The 15675-nt window shown below is 38.3% G+C and overlaps 1 protein-coding gene and 1 long non-coding RNA gene across 20 annotated transcripts in view; one reads left to right on the top strand and one right to left on the bottom strand.

The window, feature by feature from the left end:
• The window catches only part of MEF2C (myocyte enhancer factor 2C), a 182564-nt gene that overhangs the window by 160881 nt on the left and 6008 nt on the right, over positions 1 to 15675 (bottom strand). For 3 of the 15 annotated variants that reach the window (XM_050795452.1, XM_050795454.1, XM_050795486.1), the window contains exons 1-2: positions 5790 to 6121; positions 4254 to 4350 (exon numbers count right to left, since the gene is read on the bottom strand). The gene's annotated coding sequence lies outside the window, so the exon portion shown is untranslated. Of the gene's footprint in view, positions 1 to 661; positions 740 to 1071; positions 1185 to 1232; positions 1539 to 4253; positions 4365 to 5617; positions 5718 to 5789; positions 6122 to 15675 lie in introns of those variants that run through there. The other 12 variants (XM_050795483.1, XM_050795460.1, XM_050795457.1 and 9 more) reach the window with 9 other exon arrangements.
• The window catches only part of LOC126957495 (uncharacterized), a 75707-nt gene continuing 66157 nt past the window's right edge, over positions 6126 to 15675 (top strand). For all 5 annotated transcript variants that reach the window (XR_007726792.1, XR_007726791.1, XR_007726789.1 and 2 more), the window contains exon 1: positions 6126 to 6208. This is a non-coding gene — a long non-coding RNA (uncharacterized LOC126957495). The remainder of the gene's footprint in view (positions 6209 to 15675) is intronic.

Genomic DNA, 15675 nt, shown 5'->3' with positions numbered 1-15675 from the left:
GCGAGGGGGGGGGCGCGGGGCCGCGCATTCGCGCGCGCCGAGGCCGCTCCGAAGAGGAGGAGGAGGAGGAAGAACGAGGAGGAAGAGGAGGAGGAGGAGGAGGAGGAGGAGAAAGTGGCTCTCAGCGGCCGGTCGGATTAAAAGTAACCAGACTCGTCCAGAAAACTGCGTCCAGGAAGGAAGTGACAGAAGACGAATGGGAAAAGGAGAACAGCTCACAGCGTTTGAAACATCGCGTAAAAAAGACTGGGGGTGGTGGGGGCGGGGGGATGGAAGGATACTGGGAGGGGAGACGGGGGTGGCAGGGAAGACTGAGCACGAAGGGTTGGGGTTCTAAGCAGCACGTCCGATGAAGTGTCTTTTGCCTCTTTTTTCCCCCCTTTATTTAATTTTGTCCTTGCCTTTGCTTCGCGCTGCCTTTTTCTCTCCGTCTCTCTCTCCCCCACAATCCCAAACCGTTGACTCTCCTCGCGAGCTGGAGAAATCATCAGTTTCACTCTTGCAAAAGGGGGGCGGGACTAGACCTCGGAGCGTTTTAATAAAACAAACATACAGCAGCTCCCTCCTCACCCCTCCAGTCTCAACTAGATTGATAAATTACTCCACTACACTACTTTAATTATGTATATGGTATGCAGAATAAATCACTGAACATCAGTACCTCAATCAAGCACTTTTAAATGATAATTGCATCTTGGTGAATCAATCTTTCCATTCCTGACATTTTGCTAATTTTAGTTTTACGGTGGGGTAATAGCACATGCCATACGCAAACCTAATGACAATTCTTTATTGCACGAAATGAAGACAACACGGCGAGCTGCGGCTCCCTGCTCCTCTCCCGGCGCCTCCGCGGAGGACGCTAGGAGAGAACCTAGTCTCCCGCTGCGGCGCGCTCGCTCTCCGGGGACGCTGCGAGCCAGCCAGCAGGAAAGTCCTTCTAAAGTCGGAATCTTTCCTCTGACCAATAGGAGCGCGACCCTAATAGTTGCTCTTGTGACTTTTCCCCCTTTTGGACACGCGTTAGCCACTTCTCTCTTCCACCGGTCGGTGCGCTCCTCCGTTACTCACGCGTAAAAGCCACGGTCCAGGATGTCTGCAGCACTCGATTCCAGCGTGCTTTTCCTGCACGCCCAGAAGTCGCGGTTTTCACCCTAAGAGGTTGGAGCGCTAGAAAGCGAGCCGAAAGGTTTCTCTAATGTTAGTAATGTACGAAATAATAAAATAATTACCAGTATTTGAGATCTCGACTCCATCACGGAGCCATGAACTTTCTAATCAGTTTGGAAATATTTACCGAGGCAGCAGCTTCCTCGGAGTTCCCCCCCTCCCCCCACTCTGTCTTTTCCACACCTTACTGGACTTCATCCAGGTCATTAACATGTAAACCAAACCAACTTCCCAAATGCATTAGGCTACCCTAGCCGATAGCTGATGACTTCACTTATCCTGAAGAGTTTCAGCTGCACAGGAAGCAGAAATAGAGACTGATAAGGGAAGATACTTATGTTAAGGTTAAAGCATGATAAACACTTTTTCTTACATATATATATATATAGGCTTTAATATTTAGGAAAGGCTACTAGAGATTGGGCACCTCCCGCCCTAACCAACTATTAATATATACCATGCCCAATAAAGCCAAAGATAAAATACATCAACTAGTATAGAATCATTAAAAGACAAGATTGCATGCCAGTAGAATTACAGATGACATAAAATGTTTAAACCAAATTAATTTTTAAAAAAATATTGTGAAAGCAAGAAGGGAAAATTCATAGAACATAGAATGTATGAGAGTAGACAATAGGAGTATATTGAAATATCTAGCTAACTGAAGATATTTCCTCACTTTAGAAAATTCATTTTAGCACTAAGTTTAACCCAATGACTAGTTGTATTTCCTGTTAAGTTCAGCAATATGCCTCCAGACGAGTGTTTTAATGTAAGAGGACAGTATGGTTCAAAAAGCCTCCTGCTTCAATGTAGGAGGTATTTGATGTGAGTAGCTTCTCTCAGAAGAGTGGGCTCAACATTTAGGCAACAGTCCCAAGGCTTCACTTAAAAGGGGAAGATTTATTTTATAGGCAAGTACAACTAGATCTGAACAATCTTCAAGCTTCCAGCTCCTCATTGTGACTATCAGCACAACTAAGACCATTCCCTCCCTTTTATTATAGGAATGCATCACAAACTGTCACAAAGCAAAACCCATCTGAAATAGTAGTATTTCTTGCAGATTAGTATCTACAATGTATTTTGTTTGCCGGTTTTTCAAATGGTGAGTTTTCCATTACCATGAATTCATTTTAATAATATGGCAGAGAGCATCTATATCAGGTTTCCATTCAAAGTACAACTTCTCTGAAAATCCAAAAATTTAAAGGGCAAAGATATTTTGAATACTAAGATATGTCTATATATGGTGGTAAAAATAAAATTAATTTTCTTCAAGATTCACAAAGGTCCTGAAAAAGCAAAGCATTTGAAGGACCATCTAAGTTTATTGCCATAATGCCTAAAATTAATGCAGTGAATTACAACAGTCTATTTGACATGAGCAAACACATAGCCAAAACATGAATTTCAGCCCTGCTGTTTTTGATGAATTATAGAGAGTATTTCTGTTTACCACAGTACACTTCAGTTTTAGATTTTCTTTCAAAAAGAAATTATTTTATTTTACCTTTTCATATTTTAATTATTTAATAATAAACATTATAACAAACCCATAATTATCAATGATACTGCAAGCATTCAAAAGTAAGTATAACCCCACACTGGATAATTTGAAAATAATTTGGATCTGGAATGTATCACAGTTGGCCTTTTAAAATATAGGATTTTCCCCTCAGCAGATTTAGCTTCTTAATTATGTGTGACCTAAGTTAATATTACCATTAGTTTTCTTCCCATGAGCCTTTAGAGTTGAAGCAGAAGAGAAGAGATATGAAGACATATACAATAGAAAATCGCCTGAGATTTAAAATTATTCATGAGTAATCCACAAAGTAGTTAATCCAGAATGTGCTTTGTATTCTTTAAATACTTCTGGACTTTTGGTTTCTGTTTTTGTTTTTGTTTTTTCTTTAACTAAAATCAACCTGATCCTTGCCATCTAATGATACTTGGTCAGGATCAGACTATTTTCTCATGTAGGGAGGAGCTTGTACTAGGTGTCAGGAGACCTGGATTCTCTATCTAGTTCAAAATTTGTGCCTTACTAAGAGATTTGTCCTTTCTAGGCTTCAGTTCGCTTATGTGTTAAATGAGTTCTGTAACCTATTCCAGTTCTATGATTGGAAAACAGAAAATATTTCTACCCTTTAAACCAATTGGAAGGTAGGGTCTATCCAGTTAAATAATAGGTGACAATTCCTTTAACAGAAAATTATGTCTGGGATTGATGTACCAGCTTTTTTTTTTTTTTCTAATCACCAAACATTTGCTACTTTAAATAGTAAATGCTTTATTGTGAATGTAAATATAGAGTCACTTGTTTTTCCCTCAAAATAATTATATTTAGCAATATATTTAATTAAAGTGTCATAGAAGTTACAGAGAGCATGCTCCTCGGGATTTTAACTACAGGGAAAGCTAATATTGCAATTTCTGTTCAGAGCTGCATACCATCTTACTCCATCCTCCTCTCTTCACTACTTCCCTACATTAAAGCAGCGGTCCACTAAAGCCCTGTGCACTGGGTCTGCCTGCTTTTAAGCCTGGCCCACGCTGGGTGTAGCTCTTGAAGTGAGCTTTAAAAATTATTTTAAAGTGAACTGGGGCGGTTGCCACAGCAACCCACCCTGAGATGAAGAAAGGCTATAGATTAATCTACCCCTTAAGATTATTCAACTGTATAGTATTTGTTCCTCAGTCAGAATACTTTTAACACAAACATGGTAAGTGAACATCGTAGTTTAGAAAGATCTAAAAGGCAGTGAGACACAAATTCCAATAGCATTACATATTTTAATCTTTGTCTAATTATAGTATTGATGATACACAGGACTTCCCATGAAATAGATTAATTGTTTAAGATACAGTACTTGCAAAAGTAGGCCCTGAAAGGTGACATGATCTTTAAGCAAAATGGTATGTCATTGCTTATAATATAAAGTGTATTGTGGTCATTTAACTCTTTATTATTGTTACACACGTCTATTCTGTAAATACCTAAGGCCAAGGAGTTTGGCAGTTCTACCTTTATGGTAACTCTGTGGTAAATGATAAAAACAAATGTGAGCACTCACCACATACACTTCTTTACTGCCACAGTCATTTGCCTTCCGTTCTTTACTTCATCTCTTCATAGAAGTTACTTCACAGTTTGCAACTCTTCTTTGGCACCTTCAAATGTGGAAGTGCAAAAAAGTATATAGTATTTTGTTAATGCTGATATGAAAGTACTTTCAAATAGATTTATTTCTAAAACTTCTAACCTGAAGTAACAATACTTCGATTTTAAACCAAAGTGTTTTGAATATAAGATTATTGAAATTGTCATTTATTGTGATAACAATCTTCAATATAAAGAGTGCCCAATATCTAAATTTCAAAAATTCACTAGGTGCAGCATTAACCCAAGCAGCATATACAGCATGTGGACTGTCTGTGACTGAGCATTTGCAATATACAAAGGATTTGTTATTTCAAGACAGGGTTTACACATATCTAAGGAGTCTATATTTACCTGTATTTCTGTACCTTCAGTTTTATATCTGATAGAGAATTACAGAAGAATGTCAAATCCATTATATCCGAAGCTAACACAATTTGTCAAATTGGGAAATGTTTGCAATGCAGTTGAGGTTGCTGAGAGGGCTTATTTTATGCATTGCCTAAAGGCCAATTTAAAATACTTTGGAATTAGTGATGTGTATTTAGTATGGTTTATAAATTCTATTACCAATAATACCTTATTCTTCCAATCAGTGTTTAACTGTACTGAGCACAGACAAATGCTCCTGTGTTCTGATTTCTGTTTTAGCCTAGCTTTCCATGACTTTGTGCACACAAATGAACGTTTCCTTGGCTTCAGACTGAGGCTAGTCCCAGAAAGAAAACCAGCCTTGAGACACTTCAGACCAGGATGGTCAATATCTATTTTCCCATTTGTAATAGCAAGAGGACTTTGCATAGTGAAGAATCATTTATAAAGCCTCTATATTTGGGTTGACATCTCTGAGGTTTATTTTTAAGTTGCTTCAGAGTCAAAGAGAAATGAAGAATTTTGGCCAGTTTTATTTTATGGGTGTTAGTTGAGTTTAGTTTTTTAGGCTCAGGCCCACAGTGAGTGAGTCCAGACTTGGTCTTGTAGTCACTACCAAGTGATTTGGTGAATTCTCTTTCTTCCAGTTGTGCTTCATTTTACAGTCTAAAGTGAGAATCATCATACACATCTCCCAGGGCCTATTCACCTTACAGAAATGCAATCTTCATGAAATAACATGAAGGTATGGTAAGGATTTTTAAAAACGACACTACAAATTATGATACATTTCTTCCTTTTCCTGTAATCAGTATGTCCAAATAAGGCTTGATCAGTAATTTGCTTGCAAGTGTGTGGCTGATTAAAAAATACCCACATGCATGACTAAATTTAATGCGACTTTACCTTTACTTACAAAATTGTTCAATGTTGTTCATCGGAACACTGATTCTATCCCATTTCTTGAAATATCACAGAAACCTTCAATTCAAGGAATGGATTTTCACACTTCCCCTTTTAACTGTTTCTTCTAGATACCTTACTATGTGTGTGCTTTTTCATTTTAAAAAATGTTTACCCGGGGTCGGGGTAGAAGTGGGGGTTAAAAATCTCGTCCTGCGTTTTGGTGCCCACTTCTTTGTTTGGAAAGCAGAGCGCTGGGACTCAATCCGGGCAGCCCTCAAAGACCCAGACGAGGGACGCCTCTGGTTTCAGCAACTCCGCTGAGTTATTGATTGCAGGCAGCAACAATCCCTCCGGTTGATTTGTGTGAAAAGTGAATCCGCGCTGGCTGGGCGTTCAGCAGAGGCGCAACAGCCGCAACGCCATCCAATTATTGCCGATCCTCCCCTCCAACACTGCTCTCATCACCTATATACTCTTTTCTCTGCCGGTCTCTGCTTCCCCCCACCCACTTTTCTCCCGGGCCGACGGAGCTGAAGGGGCGGGGGTTCCTTCCTTGGAGTGTTTCTAGAGCTCGGAGGCTGCTAGTAGGGGGTGAGTGCGCCACGTGCGTGCGCCACGGGCGAGCAGGAGGCAGACTCTGGCTCTCCTGGGGACCTGCTGGACCTGGGTGCGATGAGTGGGCGGCCACGCTGGTTTGGCACGGGGAAGAAAGGGGGTGTGCCGACTTGACTTTAGTTGGGGGTTGGGGAAGTCACGGCTGGGGGAAAACCGTCCGGTGGTTTGTTGGTAAAGAGGGTGCGTGGTGGGCTCTGGGGAATGGAGGAGGGCGCAGCGGCTGTGGGTGGACTGTGGAAACGGGCGGTGGCAGTGCCGGGGTAGTTGTCCTGCTGGTCTGGTTTTGGGATCCTGGGCTGGAGAAATGAGATCCCAAAGAGCTGGGGATGGGCTCTGAGCGACCCACGAAAATACAAGGGGCCAAGTAAAATGAACCCAGCCATTAACAGTGCACAAAGCGCTGGCACACGGTCCACGTCTGGTGACGCAGGCTGCCCGAAGCGCTCCAACCATTTTGCAAGCCTGGGAGAGCAAGAGGGGCTCTGCAGGTCTAGCCGCCGCCCCTGTCCGGCTCTGGCCAGTCGGAGTTTTTCACCTGACAGACCAATAGGAAAGAACACGGGTCCCAACTTGGACTTTATAGTCTGAGCTCTCAGCATCTAAGGAATTATTTTTCAAAAAAACAAAAGCCAACTCCTAGCTCTATAAAACTCGTGTGTGAGTTTTGGCTAGGAAAAAGCCACAAAGTAGAGCAAGAAGTTAGGGTATTCAGGATAAAACACACACTTTAAAGACAAAACAGAAAACTTCCTTTCTCCTTGTACCCCCTTTATTTGTTAACACAGGGGAACGGTGCTGGGATGTCTTGCAAAAATGCTGTCACTAAATGCAGATATCTGTGCTGTTCTTTGATCTGTCTGGGGAGCTGTTCCAAGGGCACCAAGCATGGTGGAAAGATCGATGTTCCAAAGGCATTGTGGAATACTCAATTACACCAAAGGTGTAAAAACCTTTGTTACCATGTTCTTGAAACATTTAGCGGCTACCAAGATGGTAGCTATTTAAATTAATTAAGATAAGATAAAAATAAGAAATTCACTCCCTCAGTTCCACTAGCCATATTTCAAGTGCTCAGTAGCCACATGTGGCTCCCTTATTGGACAGCAACGTGTCAAACATCTCCATCACTTCATAAAGTTCTACTGGAGAATGCTGCTATAGAGTTCAAAATGAATGCTGGTTAAAAAAAAAGAATAGGAAGGAAGGAGAAAGAGAGAGAGAGAGGGAGAGAGAGAGAGAGAGAAAGAGAGAGAAAGAAAGAAAGAAAGAAAGAAAGAAAGAAAGAAAGAAAGAAAGAAAAGAAAAGAAAGAAAGAAAGAAAGAAAGAAAGAAAGAAAAGAAAGAAAGAAAGAAAAAGAAAGAAAGAAAGAAAGAAAGAAAGAAAGAAAGAAAGAAAGAAAGAAAGAAATTAGATTATGACTGATACCAGCCACATTTTAGGACACACTTGGAGTTTCTTTTACCTGGCACTAGTGTGAGAAGCTTTAAAGTCAGAATTTCAGTATCTTCCTGCTAAAAGAGACCTTGGGGAACACTTCAGCCAAACACCTAATTTATTTTATAGGCAAGAGAAATCAGGCCCAGAGAAGTTAAGAGATGCCCCCAAAGTTATGTCATAAATTTGGAAAAAAGATAAGGTCCCCTAACAGGGTCCAGTATACTTTGTAACAGACCAGGACATCTTTCTAGGCGAATTCATCTTATAGAAAGGCAGCTTGACTGAAAATTTTAGGCAAGAGTACCCTTTTACAAGAAAAAATACTGCTAAGTATTCCTCCAGGAAGAAATTCCATTTAACAAAGAGTAAGGAGGAGCATGGGGAATAATACTATCTCCCAAACTAAAAATGTATTATTGGTAGTGTCATAGATTTATATAATGCCTTTTCTAAGAGGCTAATTGGGATAACACTGTGGTAATTCTACTTTAAAAATTCTGAGGGAATGGGATTATCCTCTTAAAGAGCTAAAAAGCTTTCTTAAGGTCAGGGAGGAAAAGCGTTACCTAACGTGAAAATTGTTAGCAAAGCATAATCTTTCTCAAATTTGATAAAGATATCAGGTATACTGATTATGATATAACTGGGATGGAATTGGCTCAGGAATGTTAATAAGAAACAAAACTTTTTCTTTTTTCTTGGAGATGGAGTCCCGCTCTGTCACCAAGGCTGGAGTGCAGTGGCACGATCTCTGCTTACTGAAAGGTCCACCTCCTGGGTTCACGCCATTCTCCTGCCTCAGCCCCCCGAGTAGCTGGGACTACAGGCGTCTGCCACCACACCCAGCTAAATTTTTCTTTTTTTTTTTTTTTGTAGTTTTAGTAGAGACGGGGTTTCACGGTGTTAGCTAGGATGGTCTCGATCTCCTGACCTCGTGATCTGCCTGCCTCGGCCTCCCAGAGTACTGGGATTACAGGCATGAGCCACTGCGCCCGGCCCAAACAAAACATTAGTACAAATTACACTATCTGAAACATATAAGGCAACAGAATACATCATAAAGATTTAGACAAAGCATAAGCTTTCTTGTTAGTTTTATTGTTTTTGTTTTGTTCTGTTTTTTGGGTTTGTTTTGTTTTGTTTTGTTTTTAATGCCATGTTTGTATTCTATATACCTTATTGTTAATTAGGAGTGAACTGTTGGTATTAATTCTGCTCTTTTATAGTAGCTACCCTTTAATTTGACCCTTAGTGAAGGATCCCCAAAGTGTCCAAATAAGAGTACTTATGAATATTAAATAATTTTAAATTAATAACAAATTCTTTTAAAAGTGTAGGTTTACATTTATATTTGAATTATTGTCTTTATTTCTCTTCTTAATCTGCCATTTGCATGTGGTTCAGCATTCTTCCCATTCTCCCTAAAATCCAGTATCCTACGAGAAAATGTTTCACTTCTTCAAGTGCCTGTAGACATGGTAGAAGGCCTCAACTTCTCCATGGCTGACGACTGAGAAGGCTGATCTGACTTGGAAGAGACTGTGTGGCCAAAAGCCAATTGGCTGTATCACATGGTAACTGTATGATTATGCATGTGGTTTAAATCTCCCGGTGCCTCAGTTTCCTCATTTGTAAAATGTGGAACAAAATGTGCTACCCTCAAACTTTGTTATAAAGATTAAATGAGCTATTCAGCATAAAGCACAGGGCTGGAAAAGTGATAAACTGCAGTAAAAATTAGCCATTCTTAATATAATGCAAAGAATTTCCACTTCTATACCATTAAGTTCCTTATTCACCCATAGTGGGGTTATCACAGCAGAAAGAAGTAGGTCATCTGAGAGGTGGGAATTGGTTCAGGATGAGATTTACCTTTGAAGAGGCAAAACTTTCTTATGTTTTAAAATACCATGACTTAAGTGTACAGGTTGCCTTATTTCCCTTTCACTGACATCATGCCTCTAGGATTTTTTTTTTTTTTTTCTTAAGGGATGCTTTATTATACTTGTTGGCCACTTGGTTGCTGAAAAGGCACTGAAAACTCAGTCTATCCTCTTTTCACCCTGGTTGACCTTTGGAATGCTGTTGTCAGCCAAGATGACATTGATATCTTTAGTCTCCTGCTAGCTTGAATTCTTTAGGGCAGAGTCTGCTCAGATTGTCTCCTGATGTCATTCCAAATGTCTGATGGCCATCTATGGCAATTTGGTTGGGCAAAAGCCTGCTGGGTAAGGGTAGCCCACAGAATGCCGAATGGAGAGTTCTGTTCAAGAGGACCTAGAAGTAGTTCTGTTAGACATATGATCAACACTACAGCTCTGTTAGGGGACTGTACCATTTCTTGAAAAATAGAAGTATAATCATTTTGCATTTTTGGTTCTAATAAAGTCCCACCTGAGATGTTTATGATTCATACTGATTTTATGATTAAGTATGTATTACAGAAAAAAAAAAACAAACTTAGAGAATGTCAGTAAAAATTTTATATCTGATATTCATGCTAACGTTAGTTATTAAATGAAGACCCCAAGTTAAGACAAAGGAGTTTAGAAAAGAAGGAATAAAGGCTACTGCATGGCAAAATGTGCATTATTCTCTCTATCTTTCTAGGTATTTTTTCTTTTACTTTTTTTTCTTTCTTTCCTTTTTTTTTTTTTTTTTTTTGAGATGGAGTCTTGCTCTATTGCCCAGGCTTGAGTGCAGTGGCGTGATCTTGGCTCTCTGCAACCTCTGCCTCTCGTAGAGATGGGGTTTCGACATGTTGGCCAGGTTGGTCTTGAACTCCTGACCTGAGGTAATCTGCCCGCCTCGGCCTCCCAAAGTGCTGGGATTACAGGCTTGAGCCACTGTACCCGGCCATTTCTAGGTAATTTTTCAAATGACTATATTCTACTTCTCTGGAGCTTACAAAATTATTTCTAAAATATTTTATTTATAATCCTAAATTTTAAACCAAGCAATATAATAGAAAATGTTATGTTTTCAAGAAGGTAAGATCATGCATAGATCTATATGCTTTCAATACATAATTTTATAGATATTCTGGAACAAGGAGGTACATAATTATATCAATATTCTAATTTCTTAGGAAGAAAGAATTTTCACTGGGAGGAAGTTTCTGAATTATTTTGTAATACGGTGAGAATTAAAAGTAAAACTCAATAAAACTTTTAAATTTAAGTCAATGATTAAAACCAGTTTGTTTCACCAAAGTACTGATTGAGTCAAAGACTCAAACCAAAGGCCAGATTTCCTATGGACTATTACTTATTTATTTATTTATACTAAATTTGTAGTTAAATCTTTTTAATCAGTAATGTTCTTCGTCATAATACAATGATATCTGGAGGATATATACAAAAATAATACTATCTTATTAGAATGTGGGTTGAAATGAATGTCTGAAGTACCTAACATTTAATGGCCACATACTATTTGTCAGACTCTGTATTAATTGCTTTATAAACTTTATTTCCTTTTATTCAAAGAACAACCTTTTAGACATGTACTATTATTGTCCCCATTTTACAGATTTTACAAACTAAAGCTATGCGTGCTGACATGACCTGCCCAGGGCCACATAGTTCGTAAGTGCCAAACGACATAAAACCAATGTGTTTGTTTCCAATATTCTACTCTTAGCTATGAAGCTATACTGCTTCCTTGTATTCATAACATTTGTTCACTTATAGGGATAATATAATAGATATTTTTATCCCACCAGAAAATATTTCAGAAATACATATCTAAATGCATGTCATCCTCTTTAAGGTAGACACTTTAGAAGACTATTCATTTATTTCAGTAATGTTGTCTTTGCTCAAGTCTATTTAGAAATCTCCTCAGGGATTTGCTACACAGTCTTAAAACTGGCCTGATTGTTGGCAAATCTTAATCATTAAGGATGAATTTTTTGCCAAAAGTAAATCCAAGCCAAATGTAGTAAACAGGATGAAAACCAAGATTTGATTACAAAGCTTTAGATGATTTGATATTTGTCTCATAAATTGACACTAATTGAAGATATAAAAGAGGAATTTCAAAGGTATTTTTGATACGATTGTATAGCCTTTAAGGAGACAGTTTTGACAAGTAACACTCGTAAAAGGTCTGGTAATTCTTTAAAAAGTCATTCTCACTAAATTAGTAGTCATAGATCATGTATAAACAGCATGGGAAATGTTCTTTTTAAAGAGTATAAAATGGGCAGCGAAGGGTAACTCAGAAACTCTGGACCAGAGTCCACGTTTAGACACTAAATAACTGTTTTAACCTTAATTTTCTAAATGTCCTTTTTGTAAAATGGGGAAGGTGGCAGGAACTACCCATGATAATGATTTTGCTGAGAGAAGCTCATGAAATTGTACTTCTGTGGCCACTTAGTGCTTCGCATATAGCAAATTCTCAACAAATGTTAGCTATTGTATACCATTTCACTTTCAAGAACTATCCCATATTCCTGGAGAACATCTCAATGTTGTAGTTATCTAATGATATTTTAAAAGATGTTTTCTTTTCTGTCAGTTTCATGCTTCCAAACAGTTATTTTATGTAAAGTATTTAATATGTAAAGTAAATATAAACATATTTATGGTTGTATGTTTATTCAGTTAATATGTATTATACCAAGAAGTCTTACATGTTGTACTGCTAACTATATTATCCTTGTCAGTGTTCTGTATAATATTGTCTTTAGATACACTTTTATGGGGGTATTCTTAATGGATTTCATCAGACTTATGAAAGTAATGACACACACATTTGCCCAGAATAAGTCTCCAAGATTTTATTTTTTAGTTACCTCAGACATCTTCTAAATTGTTTATTCATTATATAATCTTAAATTTAAGGGAACTGTGCATAAATATGTTGAATTAGTGGCTTCCTATTAGATCCCAGTGAACTCCTCTTAAATCGGTGCTCTTATCTGTGTAGCATATGCGCAGTTGTGATGTTGTGAAAGTTTGTCTTTACATCACTCTCTTCCCTATACTCACGTTCAGCAGGCTCTGCTTTCATTTTGGCATGCTCCACTCACCCAGCAGCAATTTTTACAATCAGTAATAGCTGTTTCACGAGTGGCTTCTTTCTCCTTTGGGCCTTCCACTGATGCGACCTACAAGGTCCTTTCATCCCTCAGCTGCCCCTTTATGTCCCCGGAATTCTTTCCAACTATGTTCTATCAGAGGAGCCGGCCACTTCAGCCGCCTAATCCATGACACGGTATCAATGTGCAACCACTTTAAATGAACCTCTCTTCAAAAAAGTTTTCTGAAAAGAATTCATAATCCGAAGGAGTATCCATGCTTCCATAGATACCCTGCTGTGTTGGTCAGAAAGTGTTTTAGGGAGCACTTTCAGTGTGTCTCAGGTCCCTCCTGCCAGCAGCCACTCCATTTGTCCACACAGATCTAAGCTTTGGATGCAAGTAAATGGGAAACCTGACTCTTACTTGAAGAAGCAGTTTTGTTTCTGAAAATGTTGAGATTGAAAGATGAACTCTCTATCAGCAAAAGATTAAGATACTCCTTGAAAATTTATACACTTAAAAAAATTGTACATTGTATTACCTGTTCCTCTGGTCTCTTTTTCTATTACCTGTTTGCAATATGAGGCATGCAGCCACTGTGTGTCCCTTGTGCCATAGTGACTATGTTGTCAATCAGACTTACCCTGTGTACTCTCCCTTCTGCCCCACCAAAGTCACCAGAGGTATAATTATTGTTTATCCAGAAATGTCTTGAACAGGGTTTAAGAACTCTTTAAAGAGAATATGTGCCACTTGTTGGATGAAAGAGAATTTGAAAGGGTTGGGGAGAGGTTTAGGGTTAGAGGGCAAATTTCATTCTGCCTTCTATCTCTTCTATTAAATCACAGATAAAGCATCTTCCTATGTGCAAAGACAGGGTACATAAACAAATATTTCCCAACTTAGTGTAGTCTTAAATCTGTAAATAAAGAGTATCTATATCAAATGGAATGCATTTTATATTGAAAATCATCACTCAAGATTCGGAATGAAGAAATAAGATTCTAAGTAAAAGATTTTGAACACTACTAAAGTAAGAAACATTCCACAACATTCTTATTCCTTTTGACCCCTTTAGCAAAGGCTAAATAGCTAGTCAACAGATTTCCTTCCAACTATTCCATTTACTTCCTTTCTTCCTTCCAGCTGGCTTTCTTTTCTTTTCTTTTTTCTTTTTTCTTTTCTTTTCTTTTTTTCTTTCTTTCTTTCTCCTTTCTTTCTCTTTCTTTCTTTCTTTTTCTCTTTCTTTCTTTCTTTCTTTCTTTCTCTTTCTTTCTTTCTTTCTTTCTTTCTTTCTTTCTTTCTTTCTTTCTTTCTTTCTTTCTTTCTTTCTTTCTTTCTTTCTTTCTTTCTTTCTCCTTCCTTCCTTCCTTCCTTCCTTCCTTCCTTCCTTCCTTCCTTCCTTCCTTCCTTTGTCTTTACTGTTTCCTCTCTTCATTTTCAGTTGTAAATTCTTTATTATCAGTTGTGAACTCAGTAAAGCTACACACACACACACACACACACACACACACAACTGGTTAACAGGATTTTTCCTTTGTGTTGGAAAATTACATTTTCTGTTTCAGAACCATAGGGTATTGTTATTTTTTGATGTATCAGAATCACTTCAAAATAAAACACCATCACTAAAGGAGCTTATTTCTAAACAATTGACGATGCATGTTATAGATAATATGGTCACAGAATAACTTCTATGATTTTTTTTGTTATTAATCACCGTAATTACTCTTTGATTGCAATGATGATTAACTTACAATGAATAAGGTGTGTGCTTGTGTTGGTTATATAGTACCTATGAAGGATTTATGTTCATGCATCCACACAGTCTCATCTCATCCTTACATAGCTGTGAGATTCTAGTCTGTGTAGCCTATGGCCACAAAATAAACTCACCCACAGGAGAATAAAGCCTGTGGTTTCTCTCACATTATCACTGGGCTATAACCTCTTAAACTCCGCAGGTCAGTGATGATTAATTGAGCATTCTAAAACTTGGTGAATGTGTATGCTCTACGCTCTCATACTTCCCATAATAAGCACTATCTGTATTGTTTTAATGACTATCCTGAAGAGTTCGCTCAAGCCGTTTTATCACATTTCAAGCTGTATTATTTAGCATCTTAAACTTAAGAAAAACTTGAGAATGATATTTTTCTGGCTTTTCACTGGTATTCGGTGACACTTATTTTCCAGTCTACATAAGATAATTAAAATAAATGAACTACTCAACACAGTAGTGTTTAATTATAGCAAACAATACATTTTAAAAGGTAAAGCCTATAGTTGTGTGCATATGCTCCCTTTCATCTTTTGGGAGTTGGGATCACTAAGTGTTAGTTTTCTTGTTACTGTAGAGTAGGAGACCTGATCCTCCTCACAAAACAGGGCTCCTTGTGAGGATGTTAACAGCCTAGCTCAAAGAACAGTTCATGAAAGTGCCTCAGAGTCACCTAGGTGCCTGCTAAAATACAGATTCATGGGCCCCACCCCAGGCCCACTTAGCTGCAATCTCAGGAATCTGCATTGTAACAGGCTCCTCAGGTGCTTCTTGCATAGCAATTTTTTGCATGCCACTCTCTTAAGGTGAGGGGAAGCATAAGACCCACAGGTCTCTCTAATGCCATAACTTTTTGTTCTCTCCATTTGTTATTAACTCCTGTTCTCTTCACTAATGTTAACAAATATTGGGGAACTTTTAAAGTCATGAGAACCTTTCAAGACAGTAAGATAAATCTTGATTCAAAATTGTAAACAAGAAAAAAAGACATGTCACAAATATTCTACCTGTTGAAATTAGAAAACCAGTTAAGCAATATGGAAACCTAATTATCTCAAATTTCTGTACAATTCTTCATCTTTACTTAATTGAGAGATAGCCATTATCTTCTCTTGGATGGAATCTGTTCACTGGGTCCTGATATCTCTGCAAAACCTGTAAAATGGGCTTCAAATCCAGGGACCTCTACCACTGGT

This window comes from Macaca thibetana, chromosome 6 (genome assembly GCF_024542745.1).
Source record: "Macaca thibetana thibetana isolate TM-01 chromosome 6, ASM2454274v1, whole genome shotgun sequence".
Lineage (NCBI taxonomy): Eukaryota > Metazoa > Chordata > Mammalia > Primates > Cercopithecidae > Macaca > Macaca thibetana.
The sequence above is the reverse complement of the archived record's forward strand: the minus strand, read 5'-3'. Positions and strand labels throughout refer to the sequence as shown.